The 19388-nt window shown below is 29.9% G+C and overlaps 1 protein-coding gene across 3 annotated transcripts in view; it reads right to left on the reverse strand.

Annotated features, from left to right (window-relative positions):
• LOC108910269 (protein drumstick) overlaps positions 1 to 19388 on the reverse strand; it is a 67268-nt gene that overhangs the window by 16354 nt on the left and 31526 nt on the right. Inside the window, exon 1 of one of the 3 annotated variants that reach the window (XM_018714826.1) lies at positions 11388 to 11544. The exons of the other annotated variants lie outside the window; for them this stretch is intronic. The gene's annotated coding sequence lies outside the window, so the exon portion shown is untranslated. Of the gene's footprint in view, positions 1 to 11387; positions 11545 to 19388 lie in introns of those variants that run through there. 3 annotated transcript variants of the gene reach the window in all.

Consider the following 19388-nt stretch of genomic DNA (forward strand, 5'->3'; position numbering starts at 1 on the left):
TATATATATTATATAAATTTTTATTATATTTTATCTTCTATTATTATGAACTTTTAAGTAAGGTTTTATACTACCATCAGCTTTGTGTTGTGCTCTCATACGATGATATTTATTGTCCTTTAACTTGAAATCTGTCACAGTCATAGCGACATTGTTTTTTATTTAATTTATATCAAGTCTTGTATATATTCTCTATACACTGTAACTATTATTCTGCTATGGACCTAATGTGAATGTTTAGAAATGCTTTTTGATTGTCTTTTTAATTTTACCTAAATCCCATTTTTCATTTCCTAACATGGTACCATGACTTTTCTGTTGGGCACACAGAAGATGATGATTTTGATTATCTCAGGAAATAAGTACGTATCAATTTTAGAAAAAAAAAATGGTGTTATAGTGCAATGAGGTCGATGAATTCGAGTACTTTTCCAGTCACTAACTACTCAAATTAGTTTAAAATTCGAAAACCGAAATTCTTAATTTAAATTGGGATTCAATGGCCCTGATGTGGCCCACATTTTTGTTCAAAATTTGGTTACATTTTATTTAATTCTTCGAGTTACTTGTATTTTGTTGTTGAAAGTCTTAATGTGTCTTTTTTGTTGAACTAGTTATCTTTATTTTACAAAATATTGCCACGAAATATCCATTACGAAACGTGATCTATTTCAAAGTTTCATTCAAAGTTTATCAGTTTTACTATTGCTCCTGTAGTCTTGTATGATATAACATTGTATAATGTATTCGTTGTTATGAAAACATTTAACAAAATACTAGCAGTTCTTCAAGGAATAAAAATAAATTTTAAGAAACAATTATTAAACTATTAACACTAGGAATCCCTCTGAAAAAATAAAAGATTGTCTCGGACTTGAAATAAAAATAAATCATAAATTAATATACAAGTCAACAACTCTATTGTGGCACTATTTATATTATAATATTAGCTTAACCAATTACAATTTTATTTAAATACAGGGTGTCGCGAAATTCATGCAACAAAATTCGGTCACAGATTCTTAGGGAAAATTTAGGGGACCCGTATTTTTTATTTTTGACAAATGGCCCCCTCTTTCGGAGTTACAGATAATCTTTTTTTTATATCTCAGAACCCTGTTGTACGAGAATCACTAAATTTGGTACACAGGGGTTTTATGACATGTGGAATCTGATAGTGCAACGTTTTTTGGCGGGGCACCCCTTTAGGACAATTTTTCGTGGGCCCCCTTGTCTTTGGAGCCAAAAAAATTTGGTCGCATATATAAATTTCTTAAAAACTATCAGTCCACTAGAAAGCCATTAAATTTAGAAACTTTTTGTCACTTTATACTTTTTTCGTAAAACGCAATGTTTTCGAGAAAAATGTCAAAATGTGATCGAATGCATATCGTGATTCCCCATTTACCTCAAAAGCATTGCGGTTTACGAAACAAATATCAAGGGACAAAAAAGTTTCTAAATTTAATGGCTTTCTAGTTAACTAATAATTAAAAAAAAAAAAATCAAATTTGCGGCCAAATTTTTCTGGTTCCAAAGACAAGGGGGGGGGGGCACGAAAAAGTGTCTTAAGGGGGTTTCTCGCAAAAAAGCGTAGCACTGTGAGATTCCACATGTCATAAAACCCCGGTGCACCAAATTTAGTGATTCTCGTACAATATGCTTTTGAGATATAAAAAAGACTTCTTAGGGGCAGACTTCAGGGGGCTGTAACTCCGAAAGTGGGGGCCAGTTGGCAAAAAGAAAGAATACGGGTCCCCTAAATTTGTCTTGAGAATCTATGACCAAATTTTGTTGCATGAATTTCGGGACGCCCTGTATAGGTGATAATTAATTTACTATTACCATTTTTACCACGTATACAATTCTATGAATGAAAGACAATTATATCATAAAATAAATTTTATCCTCACGATTTTTTTCTTATTCTTATTAAATAGACGTATATATTCTTTGACACCGGTATATAGGTATGCTAAAAAAATTATCGCATAGAACAGATAGAAATTAATGATCAGGTCTCTAAAATTAAAAATAAAATTAATAATCTAGCCAAATAATAGTGGACACAGTGGTTGATTGTGCATTTTTTATTTTGAGATCTATTACTACTAACACTATACATTTAAAATATATTTAACTGACTCACCTTTCCAACTAATAATTTTAATAGTGCAGCCACTTTTAAAAAAATTATAGGCGAATAAAAAAATCCAGTTGGTGGTAGAACTGACCCATCTCTGAAGCCGATTGTAACAGTCTCTGGGGAAATTGACCTACCAATTTTACCAATAAAAAATACATATATCTAATAATTTTCAATAACATTACTGTTTTGCGGATGAAAATAAATTATATCTACACGGAAGAAAAATAATGGAAAATAATTGACCGTGATCTACCAATTCCTGCAGAAAAACCAAATAACATCATGACAGCAATTTTTTACTTTTACCTACTTCTAATAGGACAAAAATAAAAACCCTGATGAAAATGAAAAATTCCCTCCACTTAAATAAAAGGTGCAAGTTGTCACCGACGTCAATTAACAATAAACAATAATGCATTTACATTAATTCGACGAACATTATATGGAACTAATAAATACGGGAATTTCCATGCAATATTTGAAACAATAAAACTGTTACCTGTATAAAATAAACTGTAAATCGATTAAAAAGTTAGTTTATAGCCGAGAATTGTTTCAGAAAAGCATATGTCTTTATAATATCCAAAAGCAATAATACAAGAATTGGCATGTACCAGGATGGACAACGTACACTGACAAAACTATTTAATTAAAAGTATTAAATTATTAAACAGTGAATTAAACTATTTCCGTCTATTTTAATATAGTATAATATGTATTTAATACGCAAGTTTCATCTATATAAATCATTCCTTTTGTATTTTCATATTTTATAAACTAATACGTAAGTTATGTCTTTTTGGCTTTATGGTAAATTGTCTTACTTTTATTTTAAAAATCATCAAATTACCTAAAACTTAAATCATAAATCTTAGCTGTAGAATTCCATAAGGTCGAAAAAGACCAAAGCTTTAAATTTACACACTGGTGATGTCATACGTGGTGACATCATCAGTATCAGCAAGATTTACAATAGGTAAATTACACATTGACGACATAATGAGTCATAAAAGTTTAAAAAGTTGATCTGAAAGATATTATTAATCGACACAGCATCAATATAGACCTGACATTGTAAAAATATATGACTGAATAGTGTGCCTTGTAATTTTAGTTTTATAACCTTCGGGATGACACAGAACAAAAACGTTACGAATTTTATGTAAAGTATCATTTAAAAAAATATGTTTATAAAGCGGGGAATTTTAGGAAAGGATTACTGACAAAATAATTTGACAGCTATTGTAAGCAATTAGCAGCATCTAGTCAATACAGAAATTAGAAAAAAATAATACATTTACATATTTTTTCGCACTACGTAGATAATTGTATACTTTGCAAATATATATCAATAAAAGTATTCCGTCTTTAGCTAGAAACGCATTTATAATTTTGTATTTAATTTAATTTGAATGGAGTATAACACAGCAAATTATTAATATTTTTTTTATTTGTTTCCACATAATGGTAATAGTTTAAATAACTACATGGATTTCACAGGTTCAACCGATACTTACAGTGTACGATAATTTAATAAACAAAGAAATATAAATAAAAAATTTTGATAAATTTGGAACGAATGCACTGAAGATGAATTTTTCGAGACAAAACGTCTGAATGTGGTTCGGGCTGAGGGAGTACAGTATTGGGGGTCGTGAAGGCTTGCAAAAAATGTAATAAAATTTCCAGGATCGTATTTAAAAACATGAAGTTGATGATGGTCCTGGAGGGGCGAAACGTTTCATATAAAAATTGATTATGCCATTCGATAGAGAGTAAAAAGTGGCCATAAGAAAGCATTCTTCTTTTTTTAATATCTTCTCAAACAAGGCTGAAATGAAATAAAAACGGATTTCCAAAATCTCGTTTTTTTTTAATATCGAAAAATAACCATGTTAGCCTTGATTTTTTAGAGGCATAATGTTGGTCCTCTGATTACGCAACTTTGCCCACATTTAAGCTACTTTGTACCTCTTACCGTTTCCGAGATCCCTGTAGTGAGAAGCGAATGATTGTTATAGTTCAAATTATTTGATGTGATGGTTTGACATATAGTAGATACTATATAATTATAAGTAATGTAATAGATTTGTACAATTTGTATTGTGATGTATTTGTATAATAGTGATTTAATATGTTTACAAACATTCGTTTGCTTTTGAATTTATTTCCTTCAAAAATGTAAATTCAAAGACTGAAGATTTATAAGTAAACTTGATTCTTAAGGATCGAGTGACTCAAAAAAAAATATGTTATATGTAATATACACTCTAACAGCTGTCAAATTACCTTGGCAACTATTTAAATGCATTGGTATAAATTGGCATAACTGTAATGTATTTTATTACATGAATTGAAAGTAAACATAATTAGAGATTATAATATATATTCTCCACAGAATGTACCTACAAATCACTAGGAATTAAATTGACACTTTAGTCCTTAAAAACAAAAGCTATAGAGTTGGTTCTAACCCATGGTATTAAAAAAAAGTAATACTCTAATAACACAGTCACACAAAAGAAAATCGACTTTCGGGCCCAGAAGTCAGACCATGTTTGTTATACGTTTTTTGGGCCGTTGAATCTGAATCCGAGGGATTATAGGATTATGGGAGTTTTTGGCTTTAAGTACTTGGGTTTTCCAGAAGTCTTCAGCTATGTGATGTTTTGAAATAATACAGATTGCTTATAATTTATTCCCTTGGTTATGGAGTTATGGGGTAATAGAGTTATTGGGGTTTGAGTTCATGGGCTTATTAGGTTAAGATACCATTGAGCTAAATGTTTATGGGATTTGGCTAATTGAATTTAACGTTGGAAGCTTGAATCTTAAGGTTATATGGTTTAATTGTTCACAATATCGGTTTTTTGAGGTTATGAAATACCGCTGGATGAGACATGAGTGCGTATCATAACTTCGCGGCTAGATTTTCCTTATATTTTCATAACATAATTTTTCTTAAAGAAAATTTGCTATAATGTAAAAATATTCATTTAAAACACAGGCACACCAAAAAACGTAAGTTCCATAGACTAGATCCATATATTCCTACATATTTTGATGCGCCGAATCCAAATCCGAGACCAGAATTGCTCCATCACCCTATTTTTTTTTTTAAATCATGAAAACTTGCCCTTAAATACAGAAAATAAGGAAAATCTCGCTTTGGGGGATCAGCATTAGCTATAATTGTAGAAATTGACTACAAGATCATCTTTATATGCATTTTGATGCGCTAAATCCTAATCCAGGTCCAGAATTGCTCCATCATCCTCCATTTTCATTAATCGCGAAAAACCGCCCTTAAATTAAGAAAATATGGAAAATCATATTTTTCAAAACTGAAGGGTGTCCAACTTCACAAGTCATCCCTGTTTCTTATGTCTATGCAGTCTATGGGTTAGTAGAGACAGAAAGAATAACAAATTTCCGTCCGGGGTTGAAACATCATCTGCGCACCCTTAACTAAGGGTTCCACCTCTCCATATCAAACTTGGTCTCATGGAACAGTTCATTAAAGCTCTGGACAAAGATGGCGACTGTTGCGCATATTTAGGAGAGAAGTTTCCGGAAGTCAGTGATGATAAACTGAAAGAGGATATTTCGATGGTTCTCAAATCCGTATCGTGTTCGAAGACGAAAAATTTGTCACAAAAATGACTGATACTGAAAAAAAATGTCACTTTTTCCTTTGGGAATCAGAAGAATAAGGATTACCATAATTTAGTTGAGGAATTGTTGGAAAACTTCAAAGGGTTGGGTTGCCTGATGAACTTGAAATTACATTTACTAGACTCTCAACATGACTATTTTCCGAAGAACCTCGGAGACTACAGCGGAGAACAGAGTGAACGATTTGACCAAGATATCAAGGAAATGAAGCGTCTGTACCAAGGAAGATGGAATGTTAATTAGCGGCAGATTTCCGTGGAATGCTTAAAAGGGAAACAAGCCAAGAACACAGAAAAGAAAAAGAAATTCGTTAAATAAATGGTTTGAATATTAATTTGAGTTCGTCACAAAAGGAAAAAGGAGTAAAAGAAACATCATTTTTTATCTGGAAATAACGTTCTCATCTTCAAATACCCTCGTCTCTCTGCGTGCATCAAATCGCTGAAGTTCTATCTATCTTTGGGAAGGAATTTTCTAGATTTTAGGATTACTTTGCTCGGCATAAAAATAATGGAGTAATTTCGACTTCGGATTCGTCAAAAATTGTATAGATATGGTTCTATATTAACTTCTATTCTCTTTTTACAATTGTTGCATATGCTATAGCCCCTTAGAGTTGGGTTTACTGTATTTAAGTGTAGTTTTTCAGCAATTAAAAAAACTAAAGGGGTAATGGAGCAATTCTGAATCCATTGCATCAAAATACATATGAATAAATGCCTTCATTTTCAACTGGTTTGTAGAATTATACTTAATGCTGATAAAAAAAAATGGAGGTTGATGAAGCAATGCTGGTCCCGGAAATACATAAAAATACATAGGTCTAGTATTTGGAACACTTCCAAATTGTATACAATTAAATTCGTTTCATAAATAACTAAAAAAGTGTATTTTTACCTTAATCAGGTAATATTTAATATGAGTAATTTGAAAAAAATTATAGTACTTTTTAATTCAGCATAATTTTTTTACTTAATTAATTTTTCTCTCCAAGTAACTTCGGCTGTTAAGTTATCTTCAGGGAAGAAGAAAAATAAAAATAATTGGAAATGAAATTGCTTCATAAAGTAATAATAAATAATATCCTCAATCTATTAACAATGACTTAAAAAGTTTTTTTTATAAATTACTGATACTTTTATATTTGAGCAAATTATAATACTAATAATATTAATATGTACTATATGAAGCAATTTCTTTTCCAATTCAGTCAGTATAATGGATTTTGGTCAAGAAAATAGATAATATATTAAAAGTTTTATGAATTTCCCCGTCTAAAATTCTTTATTTTGTTTACGTTACGGGTCGATTTCAGCGCTGTTAACTAATGTCTACCTCAATTAAATAACCATGACTTCCTCGACTATCATACATATAATTTATAGTTATATTTTTCCAGCCATAATACCAACACAATTTATTTTATAGCAATGTTGCAGCCAACGGTATTTAATTAAAAAGTAATTGAATCCGGATAATAAAGGATCAATCGATTACACATAACAAGGCGTTCATTGTTCCAACCATCACCGCACACATCAAACCGCAAGATTAAAAATAATTTTATATCCTTGATGGGTGAAATATGACCATCACGATTACGAAACGAACACAGTAGCATGACGATTGGTCATTTGCATAGGTATTACTACGAATTATTTTCTACAATTATTGCCAGTTAAAACGGTGTACAGTGCAAATAAATAGATGATTTTTATTTCTTTATTTATTTCCCTATTTAGTCCTGAAATATGTTACTTCCTGGTGTCCAAAAACTATGAGCAGAAATTATGGTATATTTTTTGCAAACTCCATAATACTAGGTAGTAAAGTCAGTACAATATTTTTTGAGATAGAATTCCAAGAATACAATAAGCCAATAAAGTTCTATTATCGGAACTACTGTAACAATTTACCGCGGCAGAGGCATGCCTTGAAATGTTCTGCGTTATTTTCAGAATATTTAAATAAATAAGGTAAATAAAATAAAGTAGATTTTGTGGATTAAAATGTGTTTTTCTTTCTTTTACGATACAGTAGAGTACAAATCATAAATAAACTAGAATATATGTAATACAATACACGCTGGTACAAAGAAAGGCATAAACAAAAAAATTGCTAGGGTGAACGCTACACCGCCAATGTCTTTCTACCTAGGGTGTCGAATGCGGTTAATTCCAAGAAAGTGACGCAGGAGTCTTCTTGGAATTTGAACTCAACAATTATAATATGGACTGTAACTGAGTTAATATTAATAATTATATTTTTATTAATTTTTATACCAAAAATCAAATATTTATAACTTTTTTATGTAAACAACTTAACATTCATTGGTATCATGCGGAGTGCAAATGTGAACCAGGGTCAACATTTTTGTTATATTTTTTTGCAGCTAGTCGTGTTACATCTACATAATTTTATTTATTGTCAATTAGCGTCTTCATAATACGATAGGTAATGTTTGTACTTTTCATACTTCTTTAAATAATATTTTATAAAAAGTACACATTCTGATGACGGACATGTTTTCTGTATCCCGCATTAAAGGTATTTGGGGTCATACTCTTTATAACTCCATTTCAATAGTAAAATTCGTACGCAATTGATACAGTTTGCTATAGTTTGCTATGTAACTACATATCAGTAATTATAGCAACAAAAGTAATAGTCATAATAATAATAACAATAATCATTATAATAGCGGTAATTAAGATATAGAGTTCTGCCCCCTGTTAAAATGTATGTAAAAATTGTGAAAGAAAAGGAATAATAATGATAATAAAAAAACGGTAAAGATGAAGCGACAATAATGATGACGATAATGATGAAATGATAATGATAATACTGAAAATAGCAATAATAATCATAATGACAATCATATTAATAATGATAATAATAAAATCGTTATAACGTTAGATATAGGTAACAAATTTATTATTACATTTTGACCATATTGTATCCTGTAACTATAAATATTACTATATATTATTATTATAAATAAATGCACTTTCCTCCATTTTATAAATAATTTTAAATAAATAAACTTTAAATTATTATAGATCATGTTGGTCATTTTATACAATTAAAATATAAAATATGTTCCATTAGGCCATTTTTAACAACCTTTTGTCGAATACAGTTGAAGTCAGTTTGAAACGAGATAACAGTTTTTAGAATTAAATGAAGTTTTTATTTTTAGTAAATACTCATTAATGGAGAGGATACATTTTCTTAGTGAAAAAGATCATACCGGTTACATTTTTATTTTTGAAAAAAGTTTCCTACAAAAGTTTTAGGTAGGTTCTTTTAGAGCAATAAATATTCTTTTTTAGAAATAATAATTGAACAGCTAGATATAAATTATAAGTATATTTTTTAATGGAACACCATGTAATTCTTATTTTTTTCAGATCAGCAAATTTATTTCAAAAATATAAAAAGATATTTCATATTTGCTTCAGTTTTTCCAGGTAGTAATTTTAAATTCATATAGACACATAGACATGTACACCAATCTGCGACCGCAATTTTGTCATTTCACTATTACGACATAACTTAAAACACAAATACACATTTTATCACGCTCTTCACAAAGTTAACGTATCAAACTACAATCTCTTTGGTATTGGTTTAATTTTTATTTTATTATCTGCTTGCATAGATAGAGACATTTTGTAATATTTATTTTTTAAATAACTTCATCATTTAAAATTGCCAGCCAAAAAGGATCCCAGCTCAAGCAATACTTTTTCTTTTTTTTTATCATTTAAATAAAATAATTACGGTCTCTTTTAATTTTCTTGTAACAATATTAAATGACTCCTTTTCCAATATTTAATCTGACCCAGGCATGTACACATATTTTTTATTTCTCAAATTCCCACTTTTATTCCAACATATATGTTCATTTCTTTAAAATTTACATGTGTAGACGCATCTCCCATATAATGTTTATTACGTTCACATGCTACAATTGCAATTTTTTTAACTTTAAGCCTCATTATTTTGGGGGAGTTTTTAACAAAAACGTTCATAAGTTAGATATTAGTTGCCTGTTCTGCTGTAAAATATTCATTAATGGTTTTTACAATATAGTAATACTCGGACTTTCAGAAATTTATAACAATTTAAATGTTTATAGTATTTTTTTGGTCTTTAAAAAATACCGATAATGAGAATAAAATAAATAGCTATAAGTTTGCCACTTTTTTCTCTTCATCGTTATAATTCTTGTAATTTTAGTTCAGTGATGAAGCGGTAGATGTAGCTAATTGAGTGTCACTTATAACCTTTAAATAACATAGGACCACCTGAGAAAAAAAGTTATGGAAGCGTTACAGTCTTAAATGGAACACCATATAGGTACATAGAAAACAATTCATTTTATTACAATTTAATAATTATGACATGAATAAAATGCAGTTTTAGATTAGAATAACCGTAGAGTCAACATGGATTAAAAAATCTTATCTAGAAAAAACTACCGAAGCAAACGTATGACATATGTACATTTTTTAAATCCGAAAAAGTTGCAGGTATCAGAAATGTAAGAAATGCAGAGCATACCATTGAAAAAATGACACATCTATGACTATCGATTTTTGAAACCTGTAAAGGACTGTATAAATTTTATAGGAAACTTTTTCCCAAAGGCATAAATGAAATAGTTGGCAGGATGATCATTTTCGGTAGGATACCCCAATTAATTAGGTAGGTATGTATAGGTACCTATTTTGGAAAATAGTACTGAAATTGATGTATCTATATTTAGTTTTGGTTAACGCTTTATGTGTATCTAACATGAAAATTTAAGACAGATACAATTTGCAGAAAGACCACAATTATTAAAAATGAAGTATTCATTTCATTTTTCACATAAATTCATGAATTTATTATTTTTATTTATTTATTTTATTATTTTTTAACGGAATTTTAATTACTATTTTGGTTCATGTTTTATTTTTTGTCTAAACTTGAAAAGCAAGTGAAATGAGAACAAACATATTTCGATCTCTTTTTTTAAATAGAGTAGAGTATCCGATGCAATCACATAAAAAAACTAAAAAACCAAATCCATAAGTACATAATTTTTATACTTTAATAGTCAAAAAGATATTATTATTTTTATTATTTGCACTAAAGTAAGGTACTTTTACTTTCAATTTCTAATTATTGACACCTTAATTATGAAATCAGCAAATACATTTTCCACATATGCATTCATTGTGATTGTCAAGAAATTTTTAACGTTGGCCTCGTAACTTTTACAAAGTTGAGTTGCCCGGCGACTTCACCAATTTAGACAATAAATTAAACTCGATTTATTTTGATTTCTAAAAGTGTAAACAGAAGAAAAACTTAATTTCAATACAAAGTAGCATAAGTGCATTATTTCTTTTTAATAATTTAATAATAAGTTATAAAAAAATTATTTTTACTGGGTACAAAAGTTTTTTTGAGAAATGATACTAATGCTCTCAAATTCTCTTCTGAAAAGTTTTATTTATTTCTCCAGCTCTGCACAATTCACTCTATTTATAGTAGCTTTAAATTAACCACTTACTTCGAATGCGGTAAGAATCCGGAAATACAAAAATCGCGCGAACGCCACATAAAAGTTAGTCACCAAACGCTAATCACTTTCCAGGAAAACGGTCACAATCAGGAGATTTCAGCCACTGACGTTCGAAGTGTTATAGTTAGGAAGCTTCAAGATATTACAAAAGTGGCGCCGATGTGCAGCGTATTTTGCCACTACATCCAGTACACCTCAATAGTGAAAGGTACTTATTCCCTCTACTCTCACAGACGTCTCTCGGCAGTCAGTTGTTGTATTCATTTGTTTCTCATGTACGCCGGCCACTCGGATCATCGTGACATTACGGGGTGTACACGAATTTTCTCACGCACTTATTATTATGTTAAAAGTTAAGTATGAATAATGGGAGTGGTACTTGGCAAGTGAATTATTTTTCAAGTGGAAAATTACAGTTCATTAAATATTAAAATTATTCTAGGGGAATTAAAAATTGAAGACGTTCAGCATCACGTACATTTATTAACCTTTGTAATAAGTATGAAGTGAAATTCGCTTACGTTTATGTAAATAACGGAATACATTTAATGCTGCTTAAAAAAACTAGGCGTACCTATATGAAAAAATTGCAGTTATATAATGTTTTTGAAATTAGTGTATTTTCTGTTACTCATTCCAATTTTTCAAAGAAAAATTAAATATAAGTATGTACAGGGTGAATCACTATATTTTGACCCCCCCTTTAACTTTTTTGTTTTAAGACTTATAAAAAAATGTGAAATAAAAAAGTTGCACGAGATTTTATGGATTTTTCGAAAATGTTAGTAGAAAAACAAATGAAGTCCAAATAAAGTGGCCGCAGATGTTAACTTTGTTAAGTTCAATGGAACACCCTGTATATTTTTACATATTTAGATAGAACGTTCCCTGTCGAGCATAGTCATGTAGGGTTTGTTGGGTTTATCTCTAACAATAAGCGAGATACTATTAAAAACGAAAAGAAGGTTTTTTTATTAAGAAAATAAGACATATTGTAATTGTTAAACCTTTTTCAGGCATTTCAACCTTCTTCCAATTACGCAAGGATTTGCACATTTAGTTATAATATACTTTGACAGATGGGACATTGATATGGTCCAAAAATGCGTATAGATATTTTAACTAAATCTCACTAATTAGGTCGTGAGGGGCCTAATTACTCCTGGACAATGTTATGGTAGGCCGTGACAGTGACAGGTAATGTCATAATTGTTTGACAGTTTGTATTATTATTTAATTAATATGGATTACACAGAAGTAGAAAATTGAAATATTACAGGAATTAAAATAGTGCAAAGTTCTTCTCCATACTCTATTTTAATTCTAAATAATTTTCTACTTCTGTGTAACCTATTTTAATTAAATAATAATACAAACTGTCAATCAATAACAATGTTGTCAAGACTTTACTATCTGTCACTGTCACGACCTACCATATAATGTCCATGAATAATTAGACCTCACATGGCCTATAATTAGTGAGATTTCGTTACATTACCTATAGCATTTTGGACCGTATCAATGTCCGATATATCAAAATATAATTAAATCTGTAAATCCTTACGTAATTGGCCTTAAAGAGGTCTTCCAATTACAAGATTTATTATTGCCTTAATAAAAAACCTTTTCGTTTTTTAATAGTATCTTGCTTATTATTAGAGATGGACCTAACAAACCCTATATGACTATGCTCGAGATGGAACGTTCTATCCAAATATGTAAAAATATATATGGTGTTCCACTTAACTTAACAAAGTTAACATCCATGGCCATTTTATTTGGATTTCATTTGTTTTTCTACTATCATTTTCGAAAAATTCATAAAAAATCGTCCAATATTTATATTTCACATTTTTTTATAACTCTTAAAACAAAAAAAGTTAAAGGGGGGGTCAAAATATAGTGAATCACCCTGTACGTATGTATATGAACAACAGAAAATGACGAACTGGTAGATATTTATCTTATTTTCCACGTCATTTTTAAAGAATAATTTACTTAGGTACCCAATTGTTTTAAATAATGTTCACATACCTACTATAAAAGTTTTAAATTTACGAAATTCCGTATACAAATTGATTTACCGTTTATACAAAACACTTATAGATATATCCGACATTAAAAATATAATCGATATCACATATAAAAATTTATAACAAAATCTTTACAGATTACGAGAAATTTTTTTTTCTAATTATACAGGGTGTTTTTAAATTGAGTAGCGAAAATTGTACTAGTGAATGTAGAAGCAAAAATAAGAGGATTGAAATAAAAATACCTTATACGAAAGTTGCAACCCTGAGGGATTGAAATTCACATTTTACTTTTTGTCTTTAACATGAGGAAAGCTAGAGACACGAAACTTGGAATGAGCATCCTACTAATAAAGAGACAACTTTTCAATATTTTTTCGATCATTGGCGTCTTTATAAAGGAGTGAAACAGTCAACCCCATTACAATATTTCATTAGAATTTTTTTATATGAAGCAAATTATTTATTTAAAATTTATTTTTATTTTATTTTTTATTTTATTTTTATTTTTATTTTTATTTATTTTTCGATAAAACCGATAGTTTTCTAGTAAAAAAAATAGATGCGTCATCGTTCACTAAAGGAGTAATTGCGAAAATTTGTAAAAATAAAATAGGCGGATGTCATAACAAATAAATTGTTATTTATAATATTAATAAATTGACACTTTCTATCAACCAATAATTAGTACCAATTGATTAATTTATTATTAGAATAATTATGGCATCTAATATTTATACCAATGACGAATATGTCGACATGCTCCAAGTGTTTTTCGAATCCATAAAAAATAGTAACGTTGCAATAAGATTATACCACCAAAGATATCCAAACTGACCTCATAGACAAACATTGGCCTCGGTGGAAAGAAGGCTTTGCGAAACTGGTAAAATTCAGCTCAATCGTGACGGTGCCGGAAGACGGGGTAATGTCCGAACTGTTGAAGCTGAGGAAGCTATACTGGAACATCTAGAATAAAACGGTACGACGATGGTACAAGCACAAGACAGATGTCCAGGCAACTGCAAGTTTCCCACAGTCTTGTGTGGAATGTAGCTCATGAAAATCTTTTATACCCTTTTCACCATCAACTCGTGCAAGAATTGAATGACCCTGATTTACCTAACCGCATGGATTTTTGTCAATGGTACATTAATATTTCCAGGCATGACTTAAATTTCCTAATATACTTTTCACCGATGAAGCAAATTTTTCTAGAGTAGGTGCAGTAAACCTTCATAATGTTCATTCATGGTCGGAAGAAAATACTCATGAAATATTTATTTCAAGATGTCAACATAATTTCAGTTTAAACCTTTGGATGGGAATTGTAGGAAATACTCTAGTAGGTCCTTTTATTCTTCCACACAGGCTTGGAGCGGCCGAGTATCTTAGATTTTTGAACGAAAATCTTCCAACATTACTTGGGGATGTACCCCTTTCTACACGTCAGGTGATGTGGTATATGCACGATGGGGCGCCTGTACATAGTACACTTGCCGTTAGAGAATGGTTAAATTTAAATTACCCGAATCGCTGGATTGGTCGAGGTCATGATGCCCCTGTTTGTTGGCCTGCACGTTCACCTGACCTAACGCCTATGGATTTCTTTTTGTGGGACACATCAAAAGTATTGTTTATGCCACTCCTGTTGCCTCTTTAGAAGAACTACGCTTAAGAATATTTCAGGCAGCAGCTGACCTTCGCAATAACCAAGAACTGTTTGTGCGAGTGCGTTATAACTTCAACAGACGTATTAGGTTATGCTTGCAGCAAAATAGAAATTATTTCGAGAATATTCTTTATATTTAATTTTGCATTTCTTGTTTTTTGTTTGTATTAAATTTTATTTCAGATAAATAACTTTACATAATACATGTCCCTTAGTCATAACTTATCAAACATTTTTCATTAATTAATAGCAAATTCTTCTTAATGTTATTATTAAATTACCAGCTTATTGACAGAAAGTGTCAATTTATTAATTTGATAAATAACAATTTATTTCTTATGACATCCGCCTACTTTGTTTCTACTTTTCGCAATTACCCCTTTAGTGAACGATGACGCATCTAATTTTTTTACTAAAAAACTATCGGTTTTTTCGAAAAATTACAAAATGGTAAAAAAGTTGCGCAATAAATCAGTCTCCCCAATAAATATTTTTAAATAAATAATTCGCTTCATATAAAAAATTTCTAATAAAATATTGCAATGGGGTTGACTGTTTCACTCCTTTATTTTACGACAATGACCGAAAAAACATTGAAAAGTTGTTTCTTTATTAGTAGGATGATCATACCAAGTTTCGTGTCTCTAGCATTCCCCATGTAAAAGAAAAAAATTAAAATGTGAATTTCAATCCTCTACTTTAAGAGGGTATATCGCCTCAGGGATGTAACTTTCATATAAAGTATTTTTACTTCAATCTTCTTATTTTTGCCTCTACATTCACTGGTACCATTTTTGCTACTTCATTTAAAAACACCCTGTATTTAAAAGTACTATGTAGCTGGAAGTCTGCAATGTGTTTATTTGTGCTTATTTATCCTGTATTACTGTGGTTTTCATAACACTCTTATTATCGTGGTTTATTGTTTACATCCGCCTCACAAGTATTCAAAATGGCATGTACCTATACCGGATGAGTTGAAGTAACAAAAGCCTAGGAGATTCCACTCAGCATATGTAAAAAAGTTCATATGAACATGGGTCCGCAAGTGCTTCGTTTCCGAGATACAAGAGTGTTATTTTTTTTAAATTGAGTTTGATAAAACGCTTTAGCCGATTTGAATGAAATTTTTAAGGGTTTATTAAAACTAGCATACGCCAACTGGACCGACTAGATTTGATCCAGAATTTTCAGGGGCGTACACAGCGAGCAAGTTGTTTCTTTTGTAGGTTCTCGAAAATGAAGCAAGACACTAAAAAGAGTCAAGAGACACAAATGTACTATTTTTGATGGGTTTGTCTGATTATTACATAAAAACCGCAAAAAAACTACAGAGTGATATCCTTTTCTACAAAAAAAAAAAACGACTTGCTGGATCAAATCTAATTGGTTCAAGTTGATGTATGATAATTATTTTAATAAACCTTAAAACTTTTATTCAAATCGGCTAAAGCATTTTTTTTAAATCTCGATTTAAAAAAAATTTACACTCTTGTATCTCGGAATCTCCCCTAGGCTTTTGCCACTTCAATACAGGAATGCAAAATTAACGGATATTCTTTTAATTCATGGTAAACTGAGGCAAAATGCAATAGCAGTTTCTCGTATATATGGACAACATATTCCAAATGTTATTAACTTTTCCGGGGTGGTTCAACGAGAGCGCGAAAACGGAAATTTGTGGGGGCATATACTGAATGAGGCTCAATCGAATGTAGCCCTGTCATATAAGCATTGGTACCAGCAGATTATCATTTAGGTGTTAGATTTTGTGAATAACTGTGACAACAAAATACTTGAAAAACTAATAAATGAATGACTGAATTTGTTAAATTAAAATAACTGCGATAAAACTTTACTTATTTATTATCTCGATAAATTTCTCTTATTAGACAAAATTTTTTGTAACAAAAAACGCCCTGAAATAATGTTCAAATTATAAAAAATTATATTTATAACATATTTTGTGAATGTAATAAATGTATTTTTGGAACACAACACAGCACGCTTCAATTTGTCATGATAAGTACGAATTTCCGTTTTTGTACCTAATGATTATTGCAACTGTATATTAATGATATATGGTTATTGCAATGATGTATGATTATTGCAAGGACATGATCATTGCAATGACATGATCACTGCAATGATATATGATTATTGCAATGACATATGACCATTGCAATGGTATATAATTAATGATTATTGCAACTGTATATAAGTATAGTGCCTACGATATTTGTCTAGATAGAATTCCAACAATAGAATAAGCCAATAAAGTTTTGTTATCGGAATTACTGTAACAATTTACGGTAGTGGCGTGCCTTGAAATTTTCCGCCTCTTTCTGCCTCCTTGGAATTTTATCTCAATAAATATCGTACTGACTATAATTTGGACATTATGGTATGGGCTAACAGCTAAGAATTCAAAATGATGATACGAATTCGGATAATGCTTTCTAACAAAGAAAATAATTCTAATTCTAAGTAATAATTAACTAGTCATGTAATAAAAATATTAATCAAAAATTAAATATACTTGTATTCTACTTTTAAAGCTCTTTCTATCTCAAATCCGTTTAATTTTGAATCAATATTGAATAAACTAATTGTAATTCACTCCTCAATTTTGGGGACTTTAGTGGCTTTTAATATCTATCCAGTAGTGCCAATTGTAATTACATTTTAGAATGTAACTCATACCTGTACCTACATATCTTGTTGCTATTGCAGTTGTTTACTCTATTATAAGCTATACCTAAAATTATATTAGTTCGTGGTTTGCTATTACCATAATTAATTTTTTATTCTAAAGTTGGTAGCCTTTTCTGAATAAATCAACCAATTTATTGAGACATATAATAGAGGGAGAGACAATATTTTGACCTAGTTCTAGAATAATTTATTGAGTCAATAATTGTTAAATTTAAATTTTTACGATTTACTACAACTATTTACCATTCACTAGTCTCAATTCAATGTGAATCATGCTTATAAATATACAGAAAATTTGAATTTATATTACTGTTTCATCCTTTCTTGACTTAAATACCCAGAAATATCTGAAGGTAGTCAACTTAATAAACAAATCTTATTAATTACTCTAGAAAACAGGTAACTGATATTATGATTAGAATTAAACTATCGCTTTTAAATGACTTTTGGGCGCTATTTATTGTTATTAACACTCGTTAAGTTATTTAAATCATATTTATGCCAATAGGAGAGCTTTTTACCAATAAAAATCATAATGTAACGAGCAGGAGGAATATATATTAGCTGCTTAGCTCACATTATAAAATTAACAAATTATCATAACGTCAGTAAGAGAGCTTTCTAGTAATAAAAATAGTAATGTAACGAGCGGCGTGGTCACATATAGGCGGTATAACGGATAATTATGTAAAATTACGTAACTGTAAGTATAGTTTGCAAAAAAAAATGAAAAGTTTACCTATATGGCGGAAAACTAGTTGCAACAGGATTTGCAACAACATTTTTTAGTAATTTTTCTTTTATTTTTGGATTTGTAGATATTATTTTGTGGAAAACACAATATTGAAATGTACAAAACATTTCAGAAAAAGGGCAGTGTTTTGCAGAAACTCTTGCAAAACTCGAACTTGATGTAATTCTTAAAACATAATTAAAAAACTGGAGAACGAATTTTTTTATTTACCATTTAACTCAATTTTTTATAAGGATAATTTAATTAAACATTTACATCTGATTACAGCGGTCATTTTCTCTATGGCTCACTGTATTTGAGGTTCTATAGTTAACTTTTTTATTTTTAAGGACGCCATATTGATATTTCATATGATTAAGTGACGGAAAACAAAGTCGAAATCAACGGCAATAGCAATTTTATGAATTTTTATTCAAATTTACTTATTACTTTCGTTTTAGCTTTTATTAGTTTTTTATATACCTAGTTAAAACACATTTTATGAATTTTTATTCAAATTTACTTATTATTTTCGTTTTAGCTTAAATATATTAGTTTTTTATACAGGGTGACTCATAATTAGCTGCCAACCCTGAACAGGTCGATTCTATGATAAAAACTAAGTAAAAAGTTCATATGAACATGGGTCCGGAAATGCTTCCTAAGGGCACAGGGACCCATTGAAGAGGGAGGAATGGAAATCATTTTTTTGCCATATCTCTCAATCGCGTTGTGATAAATGAATGAAATTTGGTATACACAGCTAAATTTTGATGAGCAATTTGATGGACTAATCCATTTATTTCCACAAGGTCCATTGGGGTGGGTACGGGGGG

Source organism: Anoplophora glabripennis, unplaced genomic scaffold, assembly GCF_000390285.2.
Source record: "Anoplophora glabripennis isolate ALB-LARVAE unplaced genomic scaffold, Agla_2.0 scaffold436, whole genome shotgun sequence".
NCBI lineage: Eukaryota > Metazoa > Arthropoda > Insecta > Coleoptera > Cerambycidae > Anoplophora > Anoplophora glabripennis.